This window comes from Ischnura elegans, assembly GCF_921293095.1.
Source record: "Ischnura elegans chromosome 13 unlocalized genomic scaffold, ioIscEleg1.1 SUPER_13_unloc_1, whole genome shotgun sequence".
Classification (NCBI taxonomy): Eukaryota; Metazoa; Arthropoda; class Insecta; order Odonata; family Coenagrionidae; genus Ischnura; species Ischnura elegans.
The window spans coordinates 16,649,375-16,671,075 of record NW_025791657.1 but is presented as its reverse complement, the minus strand read 5'-3'; the positions used below and the strand labels follow the sequence as shown (position 1 = coordinate 16,671,075).

The 21,701-nt window shown below is 37.6% G+C and overlaps 2 long non-coding RNA genes across 2 annotated transcripts; both read left to right on the top strand.

Moving 5' to 3' along the window:
• Positions 1 to 29: 29 nt before the first annotated feature.
• Positions 30 to 9,845, top strand: LOC124172424. Its single transcript, XR_006868163.1, has 4 exons — positions 30 to 193; positions 273 to 348; positions 426 to 603; positions 9,743 to 9,845. It is a non-coding gene; the product is annotated as an uncharacterized LOC124172424 (long non-coding RNA).
• A 2,347-nt stretch (positions 9,846 to 12,192) lies between these two features.
• Positions 12,193 to 15,837, top strand: LOC124172352. Its single transcript, XR_006868134.1, has 3 exons — positions 12,193 to 12,231; positions 12,903 to 12,974; positions 15,797 to 15,837. It is a non-coding gene; the product is annotated as an uncharacterized LOC124172352 (long non-coding RNA).
• Positions 15,838 to 21,701: the final 5,864 nt, after the last annotated feature.

Sequence of the window (21,701 nt, the reverse complement as noted above, 5' to 3'; positions counted from 1 at the left end):
TTTTCCCCCTTCATCCAGGACTGCTTATATCGCACCTTGAGAGCCGACATACATCGCTTGATCATGAAGCTGCGGGTGTTGGCCCCTGGAGTAACCTTTCTTACTATACCTCCAGCGCCAGCTATGTGGAGTAATGTAATATACAGGAGGCACGTACTGGCGCTGGGACGGTGGCTACACCGGTACAACAGATGTAAGATATTACACAGTATTCGAATTCACGCATGCTGCCTGACGTTAACCGATTCTCTCATAACTGACTTCCTTTACAGGGGGATTCCGGGTCGTAGATATTACGACTCCTTTTCTTCTTTAGCACGGTGGGGTAGACGTAAGATTTTTTGAGAGGTTAGTATTTCATTCTCATATGCTTTTTCCAATGCCCACTTAAGGTTGTTTTCATTTCCTTTCCTTCTTCGGTACAGGTATATGGGTAAAGGTAATCGTCGCCGTCCCGACGGTGTCCACCTTAATCAGAGGGGGATGGAGGTGGTGATGGAATGCTTGCTTGCTTCTCTCATTACTGACTTCCCTTCCAGGGGGGGATTTAGACACGCCTTTCCTTCTCCAGCACGGTGTGATGGATGGCAGCTTTTTCGAGAGGTGAGTGTTCAATCCCATACATGCCGAAGGTTTGAAAAATGCAAATTTTAACCTGATTTTAACCTATTGTAGATAAAAGTACGTATGAGAACAATATGTGAAAGAAAAAAGACAATGTATCTTTTGCCAATTTTTAATTACGAGGTGTTCTAAAAATGGAATACTAGGTAAATCCACTACTATAAGGAACTCAATGGTAACTGGCAAAACATTAGATTCAGACAGTTATTAACTAACCTAATACCTTGGTTTGACAAGGTTCTAACTAACATTTTTGCAAAATTTGGTGTTTTCACTCAAGATAGCTAAGTTTATGTTTCTCTATGTGTTGCACCGGTTTTTATTCCTCTATGTAAAATAATAACAGATTTAGAACAGTGACAAAGTTCCAACAGCAAGGAGGAAAAAATAATATTTGGTATGAAAAGGTTCTAACTGCATTTTACTTATTTTATTACTCATATAAACTTGCATAAAAATAAAATGAATAACATATTATCTTAAAGTAATAATTACTAGTGTATCTAGTGGATCACTAGTGTATGTGCCAACAATCAAAAATAAATTCCTAGTAATAATAGAAATAGAGCAGTTTAAAAATTTGACAAGGTTTTTCTCAAAACCAGCTGATGGTCAGTTAGAACCTTGTCAAACCAAGGTAGCGTACTATTAAGAGAGATATCCAGGTGAACACTTGACATGCAATTATAAATTGCATATTTTTACATTAAAAAGTGTTATTTTTGTGACATGGGACACAGCAAATTTGCTTTCCTTGCTTTCCTATCCTATGATTCAAGCTGTCATGATTTGAGTCAAGTTTAGGATTCATAGATGGTCTCCCTATCCCACCAGGCTCAGCAGTATTACCATATGTCTCTATATAGTGACAGACCACACGGCGACGGTATTCAAGAAGATCCATTGGCTTCACATCTTTTATTTTATGCAATTGCCAAGCATTTTGTAAAGCCAGCAGTAAAATAACGGAAGGCTAATGGAAGGAAGAGTATCATTTCTTTCCATGGATTAATTCTTGTTACTTGTCAATATTTTCATCAGCTCAGTCCACTCCTCCCATGTACACCCATGTCTCGTATAGCGTAAGGGATGCGTTCCTTGGGGTCTTTGCCCTATACAAATTTGCGTTATACAAGAGCATTTCAACATTGGGAAGATAGGGATGCGTTCCTGGTAGCATAGGTCTTGGGTATTGAATTTCCTCTAAAACATCTGTATTCCCATAATATTATTTATAAATAATTTTTATAGTTTAAAACATCTTTAAAGATAGTATGCACACATTCAAAGACTTTCATTCGCGTTTAAAGAAATTCTTACGTGCTTTTGAAATTCCCTCCTGTCCTGCAGGTGGACTAACATCTGCTGTCTCAGGGGATCGTAATGCGTTGCCAGCTGTTGACGATTTTTTAAAACAACTATTTTTTAACTCAGGCCCTTTTGTCGCTCATCGAAATGACAGGAAAATGCTACTTTGAATGCCATTTCATAGCTAGCGGAGTTTATGAATGATAAATCATTTTAATTTGAAGTCCTCCGAGTCCTTTGCAGCTACGTGAAACAGTCTTTAAATGCCTTGAAACCTGACCCAGGTTTTCCTTCCCTGAAAATGAATTAACGAGATTGCATTCTTTTCCATAATAAACCGTCTCGTTAACACAAAACACTAGTCGAGGGGGAAAGGAGTCACTCTCAATCACAGCTTGGAGTTCATCAGAAAATGTTGCGGTGACTGCGCTATCAACACTTGCAGATTCAACTGATATCGCAGCACTGAAAATACCTGCTTGCCGTTGAAATTCTGGAACCAACCGGAGCTTTCACTAAATTTCTCGGAACGATTACCACTCTTGTCTTTTTGTACTGATTCACTATGAACTTTCCATATGTGTAGACCGCTTGGTTGAAGTTGGCGGCTGAGGTCACTGATGTTTTAACTTCGTCTTTATTCAGAATAAGGCATCGTGCATTTAAACTTCCGCGCAATATCGCTTTGACGCTCTCCATTTTCAAAGCAATTGACCTCTTTCTATTCCTCTTCTAGGTTTATAGTTTTTCATGATAAATTCTTGATTTTTCTACACGCATTCTTATTTTTTGCCATATTCTCTTGGTTTTTACTCTGTATGGCTCCATCTATATCACCTTCCACTGCTGAACTGTATTTCTGAGTCGCAGAAGGCCTACTTGCGGGGAGGGAACGAAGCCATTGTGTTTGAGACTCCATAGCGGACCCTTTTATGTGTTGATGCTATTCATGCGCCACTCGGACACCGCTCCATTTCTCCCCCGTGAATACCGATGACCTTTAGGCTTTAGCATAGACCCTCTACCTGGAAGTCAATCGCCCAATAACCTATGAGGGCAAACATACGTCTCAAACCATATTGCTGAAAAAAAAATCCATTTCCACTAGCCCCATGCTTAATTAACGATCTAAATTACTTATTATCATTCTGTTAAGTAGACCAGATAAATTACTATGGACCCAATGACGAGTAATACTTTTGGCCAAGGCACAGCAATGGATTTTGATTAATATATATGAAATGCGTAAAATGATAGAAATTTCGTGTGTACTTAAATGCAAGGTCACGTTTTATCACGAGAGCATTTAAGATTTTTGATTAGGCTACACTGCATTGCAATGTTTCCCCGAGGAATGAATTTGCGCTATACGAGACATGGGTGTACTGATTATAGACCTTGATTTAATTATGTTGATTCACCCAGGCCAGGATTTTGGCTGATTTCCAAAGCTGCATATTAAAGCCAGGAGAGATGAATTCAATGTATTTCTCGAAGCTTGGAGAAGAACTTAAAACTTGGAGAAAAGCTTAGCAGTATGGTTATAACCAGTAATTATGAGTAATCTAAATGTGATGGGAATTGTTTATGCTAATTTGTAGCCTTGATCAATAATATTATACCATTTTCCCGAACTGAAGGCGGCTGGGTGGAAAATAGAAAGTAGCCAATGGGAAGCGCTGCCCCTTCCACCTCTCCCTTCCCCTCCATCCCCTTCCCTTTTCCCCTCCGCTCCCGTCCATCCGGTCGACCGGTGTTGCCAGCCTTGGGAGTAACGGTACTTTTGGGGGCAGCAGAACGAGCGCTCGGCGATCTCCAAAGATTCGGCTTGGCAACACTGCCAGCTGGAGAGCGATGTGCACTCAACGGAGTTCGGAGAGAGACTGCGGGCTCTTGCACACTTTCTCCTGTCGCTCTTCTGTGATTGGCTAGAAGAGTGGGTGGGTTGCGAGCACGCTCAAGGTCAGCCGCCTTCAGTTCAGGAAAATGGTATACAAACTGATCAGCAATCGTTGCTCTCAACAATCAATTCAAATTTCCTCCTGGAATACGTTGATGCAAATGGCGCAAAGCAGTTTTTCGTGTTTTTCACTGTGTTTCACCAATTATAAAAATCTGCACAACATTAGGAATATACTTTGATGTAGGGGTAACAATATAAATTTTTTTCGGCGTGTCAACTCTTTCATAAATTTTTAAATTTAATTTTGAATATTTCAAACTATTTAAAAGTTTAGTTTTCAAACTCAGAATTTTGAAAAATAAAATCATGGTGGTAGAAAGTTTTTGTTTTTACTTTTTAAAATCAAGATAACAACATTAAAAAAATAAAAACTGGAGATATGGTCAAAAAAATGAAAACTGTTTTTCAATTTTTTTGGGGTTATAATCCATAGTTGTCCAAACTGAAATATAGGGGAAACACATAATTTGTGATGCACTTTAAGTGTATATTTATTTTTTTCCAAACATCGGGGGGCACTTTTCGCCATTTTAACCGGCTAGACCCTTTGCTATTCGACCCATCTGTAGTTTTTTCATTATAATTCTCGAAAGTTATCCCAAAACCATGAGTAAATCGTATTTGTAATTATTTTACAACAAAATATTATTTCATCCAAAATAAATAAAATTTTGTCATTTTTCAATGCTCATAATTTTATATAGATATGTTTATACAAAACAAGTTGAATAATATGGAGGTTAGATGATAATCAAAGTTTAAAATGTTTGTATAGCCGGTTGCGTGTCACACTGAGAGAATCATATTTTATTACATTGCGAGGGCTTTTCTTCATAGGAGTTATTAATCGGATATTTATCAAACTTCACTACAAATCTACACTTGGAGTGTGGCTAACAGAGTAATGTATATCTTTGCATGTAAATCATTACAATGTCGCTCCTATAAAAATACTGGTAATGTTTAAAAATAAAAATTAAACATCTAACCTTAGCGACTCCAACATTTGTTCATGTGATGGTGCACTCTGATAATATGAAAGCTAGAGTTCTGTTTAACCCTTTCGCGCCGGACCTTAGTTCAGGGAAATTCTTCCTCAATACGAGCCTCTTGAAAGTTTTCTTTACTCCCTTGTACAAAAGGTTTTCGTGTCAACTGAAGGCAGTGGTTCCCTCCCTAACCATTTTTGGACCCGACTCAGAGGGCGCCGATCCCTTTCCTCGGCCTCTGTCCCAGACCCTAGAAGGATTAAAAGCCCCTTCCTGGCACGAGTTCGCTGTCAACTGGCTAAAATATTAATGCAAAATATATTCAAATATTTGTTGCTCGCACTGATTTTTTTACATTCAAAATGTATTTTGTGTTTTTTCTGAGCGTGCAGAAATTTTAAACGAAGTTCTAACGTTGATTTAGACGGATTTAATGTATTTACAAGTGCTTTTATAACTCCGTTGAGATTAACATAAGAATTTTGTTTGAAGTTTCCATGTGGTCAGCAAAAAAAAGATGAATTCATTTCTAGCATTGAATTTCAAAAGTAAGCTACAAATATTTTTTTTGAAAACACTGAAAATAACAGTAGTTGACCGCGTGGAGAGGATAAGAAAGGGTCAACCTGAGCGGCCGAAGATGGGACTGGGCGAGTGCTAAGGCGGATCGTGAGGGGCGACGGCGTCCGTGGGTCTATTGTGTCTGTCACGGTCACTTTTTTTGACCTGTGCCGCACAGGTGTGGCATTCGTTGGTTAGGATAAGAAAATTCAGGACGCACTGGTGTGGCATCTGTTGCTTATGGAAGAAAATCCTCGCCGCACAGGTGAGGCATTCGGTGCGAAAGGGTTAAAATTTGTGACCGATCAGTAGAACATCCAGAATGTCATTCTTGGCATTGATTTTCAGTAAATGCAGAATGTACGTTTTTAGTTATTCTAAATTATATACAATTAAGTGACCATGAGCACCTGAAGTGGAACTTGTGCCGGAAGGGAAGACTTGTGGGAAGTGCCGGAATGGGCCGAGATAAACAAGGACAATAGGAAACGGTTGGACTTTTCGCGCCTAGTGACCCAAATGGTGCTTGGGACTCACTTGGCATGCTTGACTGCAACGCCATGTAAACACAGCCTTTGGTCTTAAGCTTAGAAAAATTTAAGCTGTGAAAACATGGACTTTGACCTTTAGTGTTGGAAAATTCAAGCTGTGAAAAGACGGGCTTTGCAGTGAAAGGGTTGACACTAAAAATCGTATTATACAATATTTATTGATGTGTCAAAGGACCAGTGATGATCAGGTAGATGGAATTGCAGCCGTTGTTGTCCAGGCATGTCACCTCAACAAAAAGCATTGAAGTAGATCATGCAAGTTGATGGGCGGGAGAGAGAGAAATATTCTTGGTTGACGCCAAAAAAGAAAGTGCAGTGGCTCGACCAGTCACTGCGTCATTTTGTGGCATGAGGGTATTGAGGATTGAGAGTTTCATGTGAAGTTCTAGTATTGACATCAAAGCAAGTCCGTTTAGTCCCAAATCGATGTGCAATTCGAGACTCAAATGACCGATGGCGGCGCTGCTGTCAGTGACGTCAATTTCCAATATGGCCACCAGAGTGATGGTAAAATCAAAACAATCATAAAGCATTGGCGTAAGGAGAGAACATAAACCATAATATCAAGAGCTAATAAGATAGAAATATTCTTTTAAAACCTTCGTACGGTGTATTTCTCGGCTTCTTTCGTCCGTAAGAAGATCTAGAACTGAAGAAAACTGCTTGACGACGTAACTAAAGGTGTTTATAATGTACCTAAACATTACGAGTCAAGTTTGATTCTTGACTTGCATTCATCCAAATCGTATTGCGTTACTTCGTAGCCATTTCTATGTAATACACTTCAAAAGAACTTAATAGTATTTCATATACAACCTGCCGCTTCAATACATGGAACCATAATCCATTTCAGGCAGTTTTCGTGTTATATTTGGGTGCCACAGCCGTCTGCTTCACTGATGTGGATTGCTGTGTTCACCTATTTATTATCATATTTCCGGATAAGAAATGAACTAAATGGTTATGTGATATGCTTTAACATTGGGAAATGAAATTGTTTGGTATGATTTAGAAATTTGAGGACGACTTAAAGATCTTTACTGTTGATTCACATCTTCGTTTATTTGCTGTTCTTAGTAAAATCATGGAGACTATAAAGTTCTACTACTGCTGCTGAATTGACTACCGAATTGACACCAGGAATCCATCAAAATAAGCAAATAATGTTTACCATAATGCATATTTTACTAATTTACATCGTGATACGCTGTTAAAAATCGTTCTTTCAATGTACAGTAGGTTCATCCTCCTTGCTATTGATACTTAACGTGAATCTTGAGTTACTATACTCAGAAACTTTAGGTAAATCGTTCAATAGCACATCACGCACAGAAGAAAAAAAACATTTATCAGAATAACACGGGCAAATACCATCCCGCTCATAATAATGGCAATGTAAATATTGAGTATGTTATACTTAAAATCTCGAAAACCGCGATCACGGATATCGGATACTTTGATGCATTGGATATTTTTCTACTTTTGTTCAGCGTAACCTGACACATGAACGATTTTCAATTGAAATAAAACTATATTAATAGCTATAGCATGTAAAACCAACATATCTCCATTAAAATCGTCCTAAACAAGAGCTTTCTGCTCCTACCTACGTGCGGGAACAACAGCCGTCGCCTCGCTTTTAAACAATTCAACTTGTGCTGCAGTTATTACAGGGTCGTAGAATTAAAGAATATTTAACCTCAAGTAACGGTAGTAATTGCTTTGAAACCAAAAAGTAGGTATCACCCCATAACTACTTAATAAAACAGTGTAAAGGTCTCATATACACTATTCCTCATAGCACTGCTGCATCATGACCATCGTTCCTCTGTTTCGAGCGTTCTCCGCCAGGTGGTGTCTCCCTTGGCTGGAATCGCGAATAGAAAAATATACTAAATCCATTAGCATGAACGTTTGGACTAAGTTTGAAATTTCTAATTACCGATTTCGGATTGCTGCCGTGGTAAGTCTTCACCTTAACCACTTGTTGAATTCTTGTCTATCTCACTTGTTGAATTCGTAGTGGATTCATTACGAGCTTTGTCAGGCAAGGGAATGAAGTAGTCTTGTAGTGTCACTAAATCAAACTAATTTTAAACACTCAGCGGCATTATTTGCTGTGATATTGCATCGGATATTTTATATGTATGTTATGCTCGCTATCGCTGATCGAAAAGCTTCAGCATTAATTGTAAGACAATAATTGTTAATTGTAATATACTTCGACGGATCGGCCAACTTACGAGAGAAGGTAAATTGATGTTCTGGACATAGATGTATTATCTAGCAGGTGCTGCATAATTAATGTTGTATTAAACATTGCACATATCCCGCATACATTTCCCTTTAACGATGTTGTTTTAAAACTATTACAGGAGTTGGGAATGTAGTTCAAATTTCCCTCCCACTGGTACGATAGAAAATGCCGAAACTCGATTTCCAAACTGCGGCGAAAGTGGCACTGCTGCATTTGTTGCAATACTTATGAATCCGACTGTACATGCTAATGTGAAACACGAACACTTCATTCACTTGACTGTGGAAGAAGGGGATCTTTGTCCTGAGTAAGGTCCCAGCCTTAGGATGGGTGTGAACCTCTGCCTTCTGTCGGTGCAAGAAAGCTTCTTAAAAGGGAGTGCATAAAATTTTGAAGAGATTCTTAGAGTGGTAAATTTTCCCTACATTAGGTTCCAGCACTAACTGGTTGAATTAGCCAGTTCTTCCTTAAACGTATGCTTTCCAGCTCCGCATACGAAACTAGGGGTGTTGCATATCGTCAGGATATCAAGGATGAGCTGGATATTAGGTTTGTGGAAAAGTGGTTTTATTTAAAGTGGCTCATTACCTGTATGTACAGACATCAGAATTTCAAGTGCATTATTTTTAAATTGGAAATGATATCCTCTGTTGCTGTAGCTGTGAAGATTATATATCTGCAAAATATCAGGCTGAATTCAGAAACAAACAGTTATGAAGAATAATTTCTTGCAATTGGAGGGTAGTGAATAATTGTTTGTATGTACTATGTAAGGGAAAGGGTCATATAAGTGTGATCATGCCCATACAAGCACAGTAAGTTGCCATTAATTAAGATAAATTAAGATAATATGCCCCATAACATATTTTAATAACAAAAAGTTTTTTACGTTTCTTTGCATTTTAATATCGTAGGTTGCATAAAAAACAGTTGGTATTGGATCTATGTCACCTACCTCAACAATGTCAGGCATGACTGGTGCAGAATTGGCTGAAAAAAAAACATTTAAATCAGAACATTTATCACTAAAGCAGCATAGAAAGAGGTTATGTGTTGTGGGGGTCCTACGCTAGGCACAAATGGCCCTGGCATCACTGCAGGATGTCAACTTATAGGAACAAAATTTTTTCTGTTCATATGGTTCCTTGAGTTACATTTTTCCATATGTCAAATTTTGAATTACCAAAAAAGTGGTTTGATGACCGGCCCCTACTGCACAAATCAGTGCCATCTCTAGGCAGTGGCTAGAAGTGGTCAGTGGTTGTGTAGTGAAATCAGTGTCAGCTGTGAAATAACCTCTGGGATCTTAACTTGTTCGAACTGTGGTATACCTACATTAGAAAAATATTAAATATCCTTATATGCTTAATGGGTATCATCATTTTTTTGCCATCCTCTTTTGGCCATGCCATATTTAAGGAAATAGTTTTTAGTTGATCCAGCTTGTTTGTCTAATTATTGTCTTGCATTATTTACTTCGATGTTTCAGCTGGATTTCCTGAGATTCGTGAAAGGCAGAGCAGGGGCTAACTAGGATAACAGGAAGTCTCTTCCATCTGTCTATCCAAACAGTGTTCGAATACACGGCAGAGAGGTGTGCCTCATGGGCAGCAGAGGCTGGCTGTAATGATAATGAAGCATTCCTGCCCTGCCTGCATACAACTTATCATCAAGAGAGGAATCCCATGGTGTGCATCTCTCGATTTCACTGCTGTCCTACCTCATTGTTTGGTACAATAGGAGAGCAATGGCTGTGAAAGAAAATAAAGTGGTCTTCATTTGAACTCTTTTACACAATACACCCTAAAAGAAAACAACCATTGGCTTATTTTGCTAATAAAGTGTTTATTGATTGTAATAAACAAAGAAATCTCGCCTTCATGTGTGCTTCTCTAAATACCCCTTATTAAAACTGTGCTACATTACTTCCATCTATGTGGGCATCTTTCTTTTACAGGATGACTTCTACCAAGGGAGTGGTGATACAACTGAAGGCAAGTAAAGGTGAAGATATAAGTAACTATTTTATGTGTCATGCCATGTTTCCTGGTAACGTGGTTATTCCTTAACAATCTGCACATAATCCTGACTAAAATGCATTCAAAGTGCATCACCTTACATTGGAAAAGAATTCATGCAAGTCCTGTGATCGATATTGCTATCAGTTGTAACTGCCATGTGTATTGTGAATTAGTCATTTAAAAGTATTTCTATGCTATGAGGTTTCACAAATAACTACCTTGGTTGCTTTTAAATGACCTTGAGAAAAAAATGGTATCACTTTTCATTGGGTGAGCATTTATGAAGCAGTAATTGTTTAAGAAAAAATTCCCTGCGGAATGGGGATTTGAGAATACCTCCGCAGTATCCCTGCTTGTCGTAAGAGGCGACTAAAAGGGTTTGCAATAACTAAAACTCTTTTGTTGACTGTTTCTTTGTTATTAAAATTTGAAATTGTCACAAAAACTTCAGGAAGTACAAAGTTACTCAATGCAGACCTTCGCGGATGCAGAACATCACTTATCATCGGCCTAGTCTATCTGCTTTTTAAAGCTGTTGCAAGCCTTATTTAGCAATATTTGAACTGATAGCATTTTTTTAATTTGTCAGAGTAAGGTGGTTGTAACTTGGGCCAGTTCATCATACGCATAAGTTGCAGAATGGTTGGGTTCATTAATGGGTAGTAATAATTTACGATAGTGATGTTGGTGAATGTTGACCTTGACAATGCCTTTTAATTGTATTTTCGCAGTTGAAGACCTGAGTAGAATTATTGTTAATAGAAATCAAGGTAATCACTTAACATTGTTGTTTGGTAGCATGCAAGGTTTTAGCTGTTTAGGGAAGCGTTCCCTGCTGGTGGGGTATTTGAGAATACCTCCGCAGTATCCCTGCTTGTCGTAAGAGGCGACTTAAAGGCAGAGTCCTCTGGATTGTTGATAATACACTACAAAGTTGAGTCGTCGCATCCTACCATCTTTGTTCTCTGCACTTGTTGTTTACACATAGAAAGTGAATGTGGCTGGCAGTTGCTCGGCAAGATTTTCCGTTATTTGTAGTAGAAATACGGCACAATAGGTTGTAGTTCGGCTCCTAATTGCTCCATTAGCACCAAGGACGTGTTTAAAAATTTTAGTTTCCCTCAAAATACTGAGAGAAGAGCGAAATGGCTTCAAATACGCCGAAGGGACAAGTGACACCAAACAACGTCTTCCCGCCTACGTGAGGTAAGTTTTTCTGCACTTAATGGTTCCTTTAATACTATTACCTTAAATTTTTAATAGTGTTGATCCACGCATTTCAATTATTAGGTTTGAACTGTGCATAAGTAGTAATTTAAAAAAATATGTATTCCGGTTCAGATAATCCGGCGAGGTTCTTGACGAGTGTTTCTGTGCTTCTGTGTTTTCTATTCATCAATGGAATATGTGAAATTTTGTGACTAAAATATAATATTTAGTCTGGGTTGCAGAGATGATTGATGTAGTTCTTTACTACGTACCAGAATGTGTAACAATAACTGTTAGTGCTGCTAGTTTTGTATTCAATAAAAATATTTGTTTTTGTCAATGCCGGTATGAAGTAATCTTACGGTCATTTACAACGATAAAGGCAATTACGTTTTTGACTAGAATCTGCGCATCTGGATACATATTAGTGGACGAAACTCCACTTTTCATTGCTTTATTTGTGTGTAGTTTATGAGAAGAATGACTATTATATTTCGAAGTAGTGTGAATGCTTAATTTTAGGATGCAATTAAAATCTCGACGAGTCGCTTTTGCGACTAATCTTTTCCTTGACTCATTCCGAATTTTTAATTCCAGTTTAAGTCCAGTGAAGAGGATTACATTCCTAGGGCTGGTTAAAACGGAAAAATACATTAACACCGAACTTTTGTCGTGGCCCAGTGCTTATGCTGCTGTCTGCTCCTGTGTACTTGAAGTTTCAACATCTTTGGCCGAATATTTACTTGTGGTACGTATTCGGGCTTAGTAACTATTTGTAAAATATGGAAATATATAATTAATTAGGTTTTTCTGAAATGGCTTCAGTGATTATCAAAGAGGACGGTACTATTCATGCCTAATTATTGCGAGTTATTTAAAAAATATGGCTATGGAAAACTAGGAGTTTTTGATTATTTCTTCGTACATCATTTCAATTTCAATGCGTTGTTGTCAGTGTGTATATTATTCATATAAATTTTTCTAGAACTTATTGAGTTACTTATACATTTACTTTTATTAAGCCTGTGTGTTTAATTGTGCTTTTATAAATGTTTTATAAATAGTGATTGTCAAGAGTGGATTGGGAGCTTATTGTTAATGTGTAGATATAACTTATTCAAGACCTGATGTGGTATTGTGTGAAAATAATATGGCTTTAATGATATTTTTGAGATATCATGATTTCTGTTGCATTAAAAACTTCTTTAAAATGCATTTCTTAGTGATACGTTGTGATAAACCTAGGATATTGTACTCCTAAATCCATTTATGGTGTTTATCCTAAGCCGTAGGGGGATTTTCTGCCATTTCCTTTTGCGTTGATTCTATATTCTAGTGATTAGTAATGTTTACCATTGGAATAAATTAATAAAATTGATTTGCATTATCACTTGCATGTTGCTGCTGCTGTTCATGCAGGTTCCAAGAGTGTCATTTGGCAAGGGAGCAACATAGGAAGAACTAGCACACAATGCTAAAATTACTGATTGGGTAAGTTCTACATTTTACAAGAAATACCCTGGCATTGAGCGTTCAACTACCCTTTCTCACCAGCATGCATGTATGAATAGGATACCACATTGCCATTTATTTGTTTCTTAAGGGTTGAGGTTAGTGTCTGTAGCTTTGAATATATTTGTTGAAGGTAATTCATTAGAGTTCCTAGAGGAAAATGGTGCACTGCAAAGTAAAAGTCTAAAACCTCATAATGAAAGTGGCATATAAATATTAGACGCATTGGTTCTCTTTGAGTTTGAACTTAACTTAATTGTAGTATAAGCTTTTATTTTTTTATACATCACTGATTGGCTGAATTTGTATCATTTTAAGCTTGGCATCATTCTTTTCCAAAGATATTATGGCTTCATCGATTAACATGCAGAAGATAATTCATGTTTAAATGTAATTTTTGGGTTTATTGTTTAGTTCATGTATTTGTTGTATAGAACACCAAAGAATCATTTTGTCTTCAGTAGAATACATTATAAAGGCCTACTATACTGTATGGTTTAAGTACAACAGAGTGTTTTAAGCATGCTGTAGAGTTGTAATTCTTACTTTCAGTTTTCTACTTCAGCATATGGTTAAAAAAATTTTGCAATAGGTCATTGCAACATGGTTGAATTTTTTAATCAATGATATTGTAAACCACATACTATGAAGCCACTGCTTTTAATCCTTCAGTCAAGTTTTAAAGTTCCAATTACGAAGTACCCCCTTATTTTTGAAGAGGAAATTAGTATGTATGAAATGTTATTATGTTCATGAGATTAATGCTGAAATCAAATTACAAATAAGTGCAACAGTCGTTCTAAGAGAGGGGGAATTCAAGCACAAAACATGTTTAATCAAAGTAAATATTGCAAGTAATATGATTCCATACTCAAATCCAAGTTGATATTTGGCCTTACCAACAAGTTGTCTCTTCAGACTCCTCTGTCCTCCATAATGTCAACCTTTTCCCCAACTCATCCCATGTCCTCAACCACTGGGCCATTGCATCTTAGTCTTCCTGGTGGGTGCCTTCCCTCTGGTTGACCTCTCCATACTCCTCACTTCTTCTTACATGACCAAGCCATGCAATTCTCCTACTTCTGATCACAGTGACAATATCTTGTTTTATGAAGTTTCCTGCTCTATGTTTTTCAGTATTCTCCAAACCCCTTCGTCAAATGTTGGACCATATATCCTTCTCAATATTTAATTTCCAACAGTTATTTACTTCTTCTAGGGCTGCTTTGTTAGGGTCCTTACCTCAGCCTCATATACGAGCACTTGCTGTATTATGATAGTATACATTTTAATTTTTATCTTTCTTGAGTTGATATATATCTGGAGTTGGTATATTGAGAAGTTGAATCTACGATAATTTTGATAGGCTCCAGTTGCATCTATTAGCTTAATTTATCCCCGTTTGTATCTCTTCATCTATGTATTTAATTTTGGCAGTTAATGGTGACTACCAAACACCAGCAGAGAAATTTTAGGCTCTGCCACTCTTCCAATTTTCATATATTTAGTCTTATATAAATATTCAATCATTATATTATATGTTGTACTTAACGGAATATATATTCCATGACGGTGTTAATGGAGAATGTAAATGTTGTTCATCTCATTGATTGGAGGGTACCATGAGCATTTACTTGAACTCTTCACTGAACAGTTTTCTGGGGTTGAAATCTGTTCTTCATAATTACTAGTGGTTCTTTTGATAGGCAAGTTTGGTCTTGCTGTGCATAAATTCACTACTATTCTGAGATTCCTCTTATACAGTCAATTTTTTTCCATAACTATTGACTGCTTAATCCTGGTCTGAATGCTATTATAATGGATGTAATACTAGAGGAAACTGTATGACACATTCCATGGTGGTGTTGATGGAAATAGGTAAATGGTGTTCATCGTTATAATGAGGGTCATTAATTGGGGGGTACCTTCACCATTGACATGAATTCTTTGCTGAACAGTATTCTGGGGTTAAAATATGGGATATGTTTGAGAATGCCTGTTAAATGTGAAATCTATCAACCTATTCCGCTGTTTGGAATGTTTTAAAATGTAAATATTTTTTAAAGGGGGAGAGCATAGGATGGTCGAGATTAGGCAATGGAGTAGTTTAATATGACTGTATGTATTCAATTTGATAATAATTTTAGATGATCTGATAAATGTTGAAATATTTGTGTGAAGGAGTAATGGCAATGAGGTAACTAAGAATATGCTTTGGGAAGGATAGGATGGCCTGGGGTAGCAACCACCCCCCTCCCCCTCAGACAACGAATCAGTCCAAGACAATTTTTGAAGAATAACATTCCTGGAAATACATTTGAAATCATTTTGGCGCTAAAGATTTAACTTTTAGTCGATGCAGTTCAATATATAAAATAATTATAAATAATTTTTTTATTTCTCTGAGGCTTTGGGGAGGGATCTTTCACTTCCTCCCCCCATAGTTATGCCACTGAGTAACAGTGTTGTGGAATGTTAATGTCATATTATTCCTTTTTATAATTTTGTATGCTGACAGGAAGATTGCCATCTTGGTAATAATATTAATTTCTAGAAAGTTGTCTGCCAATTGAAATTGCACGTTTATTAATTTCCTATTGCTCAAACCATGAAAGATGATATAGAAACTTAATTGATTGCATGTTTAATAAACATCTACACATTATAGAACTTTATTAGGACTGTTGATTGTGAGAATTTGATGTATCACTAATTGTAAGATGATGTTCATTAAAATTACTTATGAATTAATGCTTTTGGTGTAATAAAGCTTGAAATTTTATTTATATTTTTAATTACAGGTTCAGATATTCGAGTAGTCAATGTCATTGGTGGTAAAGGAACATTGAGAAGAATGCAAGATGTGTGGCAGCTGTTATCACCTATTCATCATTCTCTCCTACTAATTTGAATCCATTTTAATAGAAATGTTACATCTTGTGCACTTAAGATTTATTTTTTATTTTGCAATATGTAAATAATCTTAGTTTCAATGAAATTGTTAAATCATTCTGGAAATCTTAAAATGTAACATTTGTGGTGTGTGTACATTATATACTTTGGAAAAATGTGATTTTTTTCTCTTATATACCTCCTTTGATGACATATTTTATTATCTGCAACTCTCGTGAAAAGTACATAAACTGCATGACAGCTTGTGACTTCTGTAGTTTTTCTTGTCTAATTTTGGGGTAGGATAATATTTCCGATTTTTCGGCACTAAAAATTGACCAGACTTGTCCTCAAAATCCTTGTATAATATCCATTGCGCTGTTTTCATGGAAGTTTACTCGGATATTACATGCGAAATCTCTTCCGATCTGAAGATAACAATTCTCTCTCAGCTGATATTGGACTTTTCAAAATCTGAAATTATTCCTTTGACGAGAACAAAACGCTATATAGTAGCCCTGGGAGCAGTAATATTAGTTTTGGAAATAATTTACCCTGTTTCAGACAAATATGAGTTTTTCATATCTAGAAAAACGTCCAGTGAAAATAATCAAAACTTGGCTGAAGCGCGATTATTTGTTATTTTTCACGATTTAAAATTTACAAATTGATAGTAAAGTGTTCCCAGTACATCAAGATTGAATATATTATAATTTATAATTACCGAAAATGCGACAGGAATCGCGTATTTATGAAAAAACTGGCATTATATCACTTTCCCCCATAAGACTCTATAGAGACGCAAGAACTAAAATGGCGGACGTCTCAATTCCCATAGTGGAAGTGTATGGAACGACTCAACCCTATGAGGTAGTAGTGTAGAGAACTGCCATCCAGAGGACTCTGCTTAAAGGGTTAGCAATAAGAAAAACTATTACGTTGACTGTTTCTTTGTCATTAAAATTTGAAATTGGTAATAGCCACGAAAACTTCGGGAAGTACAAAGTTACTCAATGCAGCCATATGCGATTCAGAACTCTCACTTGCAATCGGTCAAGTCTGCTTTTTGAAGCTGTTGCAGCCTTATTTAGCTATATTTTCACTAATTTATTTGTCTGAGTACGGTAGTCAAATTACTTGGGGCAGGTCATTATACGCGTGAGATGGAGAACGGTTAGGTTCATTAGTGGGCAGTAATCCTTTATGATAGTGATCATAGGCGGATCCAGGGGGGGGGGGCACGGAGGCACGTGCCCCCCCCCCCCCAGACCCTCAAAAATATGCATGATATTTACCTAATACGGTCCCATTATCATTGCCTTGGTTTTGTATTACGAGGTATCCTTGTGCCCCACCCAGAACAAAATCCTGGATACGGCCTTGCTTGTGCCCCTCCCAGAAAAAAATCCTGGATCCGCCCCTGATAGTGATGTTGGCGAATGTTGACCTTGACATTGTCTTTTTAATGCATTTTCGCAGATGAAGACCTGGGTAGAATTATTGTTAATAGAAATCAAGGTAATCACTTTTCATTGTTGTTGGTAGCATGCAAGGTTTTTAGCTGGTTAGGGAAGCGTTCCCTGAGGATGGGGGATTAGAGAATACTTCCGCAGTATCCCTGCTTGTCGTAAGAGGCGACTAAAAGGGTTGCAATTGCATTAATTCTGGATTATATTCTGATTCCTAGCAGTAATTCCTTGGAACAAATGAATTTGGAACACGAAAGCATATGGAAATGCAAAATACATTCCCCATCTCGGTGCAGGCTCATGCCATGTTTATTTCATCACAATCGTTTGAGTATTTTTCAAAGCTGTTGCGAACCCTTGCTTAGCTATATTGTGTGATTGAATTTTGGATTTTCTAAGTGATAGGGATAACATGTAATCGCTTATAGTAGCTTGTTCTATACGTGGGATACAGAGTGGTTCAGTTCACGTTGTACAGTGGTCAGATGTTATGGGGGTTGTTGGTGAATGTTCTTGGCGAGTGTGGAGTGCTGATGAAACTTCTCCGGATAGAAATCTAAGGGAACGAGTTTTACCACAGTACAAGATAGCACAAGAGACTAATAAGGTAAAGAGAGTGGATTCAGTGCTTTAAAGATGGACACCTCGGCTACGGCTTTACTGCTGCTGTGGGACACTGTTGATATATGGGAAGCCTTATTCACTTGACTAGGTACTGGGGTACATAGTTTAGTCAAGCACATAATACAGAGTATTACAGGACATAGTTGAGAGTTACAGCATTGATAGATGTCTTGTTGTCAGTGACTCATTGCAATATCTTTATCTGAATCGATCCAAGCATTTAGATGTTTTCAGAAGTAATCCTTTTCCTATGATCCTTCCAAATTTCAACATATTACCATGGAAGGCTAACTAAAAAATGTAGATAAAGAGACTCCGCTCAAAATGAATTATGCTAGACATCTTGTTGATTTTATAACATCCACGACATTGAAGATACTCTAGGCATCTAGGTGGTGTTAAAATGTTTCAAGACATTGCAGATATTTTCCAAATATCTAGAAGATATTTTGTGCTACCTGAGTAGTTGAACAATGGTGGATAGTAACTGCTTAGGGAAGCATTCCCTGTGGACAGGAAATATGAGAATGATTCCATAGTATCCCTGCTTGCCGTACAATACGACTAAAAGGGTAACAGCACAATACATCTACATCTACAAATTACCCTGCGAGCCACCTCTAGGGTGTTTGGCAGGGGGTGATCAATCACCAGCATGCAGCATGCATTTGGACTCCCACATGCACACCACACCGTCCAAGAAACGTCCCGTATAATAACAAATTATACTACTATATGCTGTTAGAAATAGAATATAGAATAGAAATTCAGAAACATGCAGTAAGTTTTACATAGGTTAGTAGGCTACACTACAAGTCATGCAATCTATTTACGCGCTCCATTGCTGCCGTTATAATCTCTTATTGATCGTGGAAAAAATGACATTCGGAATCTGTCTGTTCTGCAATCTATCTCTCTTATTTTATTTATATGATCTGATCTTCCGTAGTACGTTGGCGTCCGCAAGATATGGTTAACTTCGTCAGAAAAGACACTGCTCTTGAATTTATCTAAAAGGTTTAGTCTATTTTTCAATCTACGGTCCGACAGAGATTCCCATCCGAGTTTATGTAAGAGGTCAGTTACACTAACAAGACTATCGTAACGACCTTTCACATACCTGGCAGCTCTTCTTTGCACGCGTTCTAACTCTGTTATTAAGCCTTTTTCATGAGGGTCCCAAACACTGGCAGCGTATTCCAAATGTGGTCTAACGAGGGAAAAGTAGCTAATTTCTCTCACTTTGTCGTCGCACTTTCCTAATATTCTTTTAACAAAACCCATTTTACGATTAGCTTGACCGGTTATTTCTCGAATATGTTTATTCCACGATAGATCATTATTGAGTCTAACCCCTAGATATTTCACAGATTCAACTGCCTTTAACTGCGCGCCCCGAATGACATAGTTACGCTGTAGGGAGTTATTCTTCTTCCAGAAATTCATTACGACGCATTTTTCCAAATTTAATTCTAACTGCCAAGCATCGCACCAAGCTTGGATAGCAGCAAGGTCATTCGTTAGTTCATCTATATCTTTGCTGGAACGAATTTCTCTGTAAACTACAGCGTCGTCTGCAAATAATCGTAACTTACTCTGCACTACTTCGCCAATGTCGTTTATATAAAGAAGGAATAGGAGTGGGCCAATGACACTACCCTGAGGAACGCCAGAAGTCACTCTAACCTCATTGGAGACTGCACCGTCTAATACTACTCTTTGGACGCGGTCGCTCAAAAATTCTCTAATCCAGGAAATGACATCTTCGTCTAGACCATAAGATTTCAGTTTTAATATTAACTTTCCGTGGGGTACTTTATCAAATGCCTTTTTGAAATCAAGAAAAATCGCGTCTACTGGAATGTTGTCTTCCCCGGAGACTAAAATATCGTGGGCGAAAAGCGCTAACTGAGTTTCGCAAGATCTGCTTTTCCTGAATCCATGTTGATTTCCCATTAATAAGTTTTGCGCGTCTAGATGTTTCATTACCGAGCTGACTACGATGTGTTCAAGGACTTTGCAAGAGATGGACGTTAAAGATATCGGTCTGTAATTAGATGGCTGTTCCTTGTCTCCACTTTTAAATATAGGCGTTACATTAGCGATTTTCCAGTCATTAGGTACTTCGTGTTGCTTGATGGATTTACTGAATATTAACTGCAAGTAGGGGGCAAGTTCTGAGGCTAGTTCTTTATATACGCGAGAAGGGATTTCGTCTGGACCAGGTGATTTATTTGGACTAAGCGATTTCAATATATTTTCTATTCCGAGCGTACTAATGTCAATAGCTGGCATCTTATGAATACAGGGATTGTCATCGGTCTCGGGTGAGTTTTCGGAAGGCTCCGTGAACACGCTCTTAAAGTAGGAATTTAATAAATTGGCTTTATCGTAACTGCTTGTCAACACATCTCCATTGTCGTTTCTCAGCGAACATACGGTAGATCGTTTACCTTGAACTTCCCTAACATATGACCAAAATGCTTTTGGGTTATCCTGTAACTGCTCTACTAGTGTTTTTCTTTTAAAGTTCGTGAACGCATTCCTGAACGCTTCCTTCGTGGCGGCTTTAGTCATCCTATATTTTTTAATTATTAGCTCGCGTTCATTAGCGGATAAATCCGTGCTGACTTTTTTCATTTTAGCATGACACGCTCTCTGTCGCCTCAATGATTTTCTCACTTCCGCGTCGTACCATCTCGGTTCGCTGCCTTCTTTTACTATTTTACTAGGGATGTAGCTATTTATTCCCGAAGTTACGAGCGAAAGAAAAGCTTTCCAAGTATTCTCTACATTTAACTTTAAAACTGATTCTTGAAACTCGGGGAAAGCATTTTTCATATGACTCTTAAACCCATCAAAATTAGCTCTTTTAAAAATGAAAACTTTACGCTCTTTTTTAAAGTTTACAGCGGTATTTAGAGAAAAAGATAGTGAGGGTGGCCATTGAAGCGGTTCAATTAAAAGTTGGTCCCACGTAAGACTCTGCCTCCAAATTGTGCCAGCCACCCAAAGGTGGCACAGCCTTAAAGGTGCCTTTATAAAGGCAAGGCACTGCCTTCATAAGGCACACACAAGGCGCCTATAAAGTGCCTATCATCTTCAAGCTAAATTGCGTCTTTTAGGCGCCTTGTGAAGGCACCTCAAAAAGGCTACTTGAAGGCTTTACTTTTACAGTGCCTTTAAAGTTGTACAATGGAATTGAAATGATAAACCAATTTCCAGTACAAATATCGGCTACACCAGTGACATTTTTTCCAATTTATATAAATACAGGGTCCTCAAGCATAACATTAACATTACTGGATAGGAAAGGAAAGTCACCCTGCGGATAGGAAAGTCACCCTGCGGATAGGAAATATAAGAATGCTTCAATAGTATCCATGCTTGCCGTACAAAGCGGCTTAGGGTGCCTTCATAGCTCGGCGTTGCGTACTTGGGGGCGGAGCTAACTCGTATCGGTAACTTCCCTTCACAAATGAAAGGCAAAAAGCGTTTGCTCCTAAAACGGCCTGGGAGCGTATCGTATCATGATTTCGAGCCAGACGCAGAATACATATGCTGTTTTGTGTATTTTTACGCAATTTGATTTCTCAAAATATTCTACTTAACTATAAATAGCATTTGAAGTTAATAAAGCGACCGTAATGTCGACAATAATGCATGAAGTGATGGCCCTTGCCTATGCATTATTATGATCTGTAAATTTTATTCCCTAACT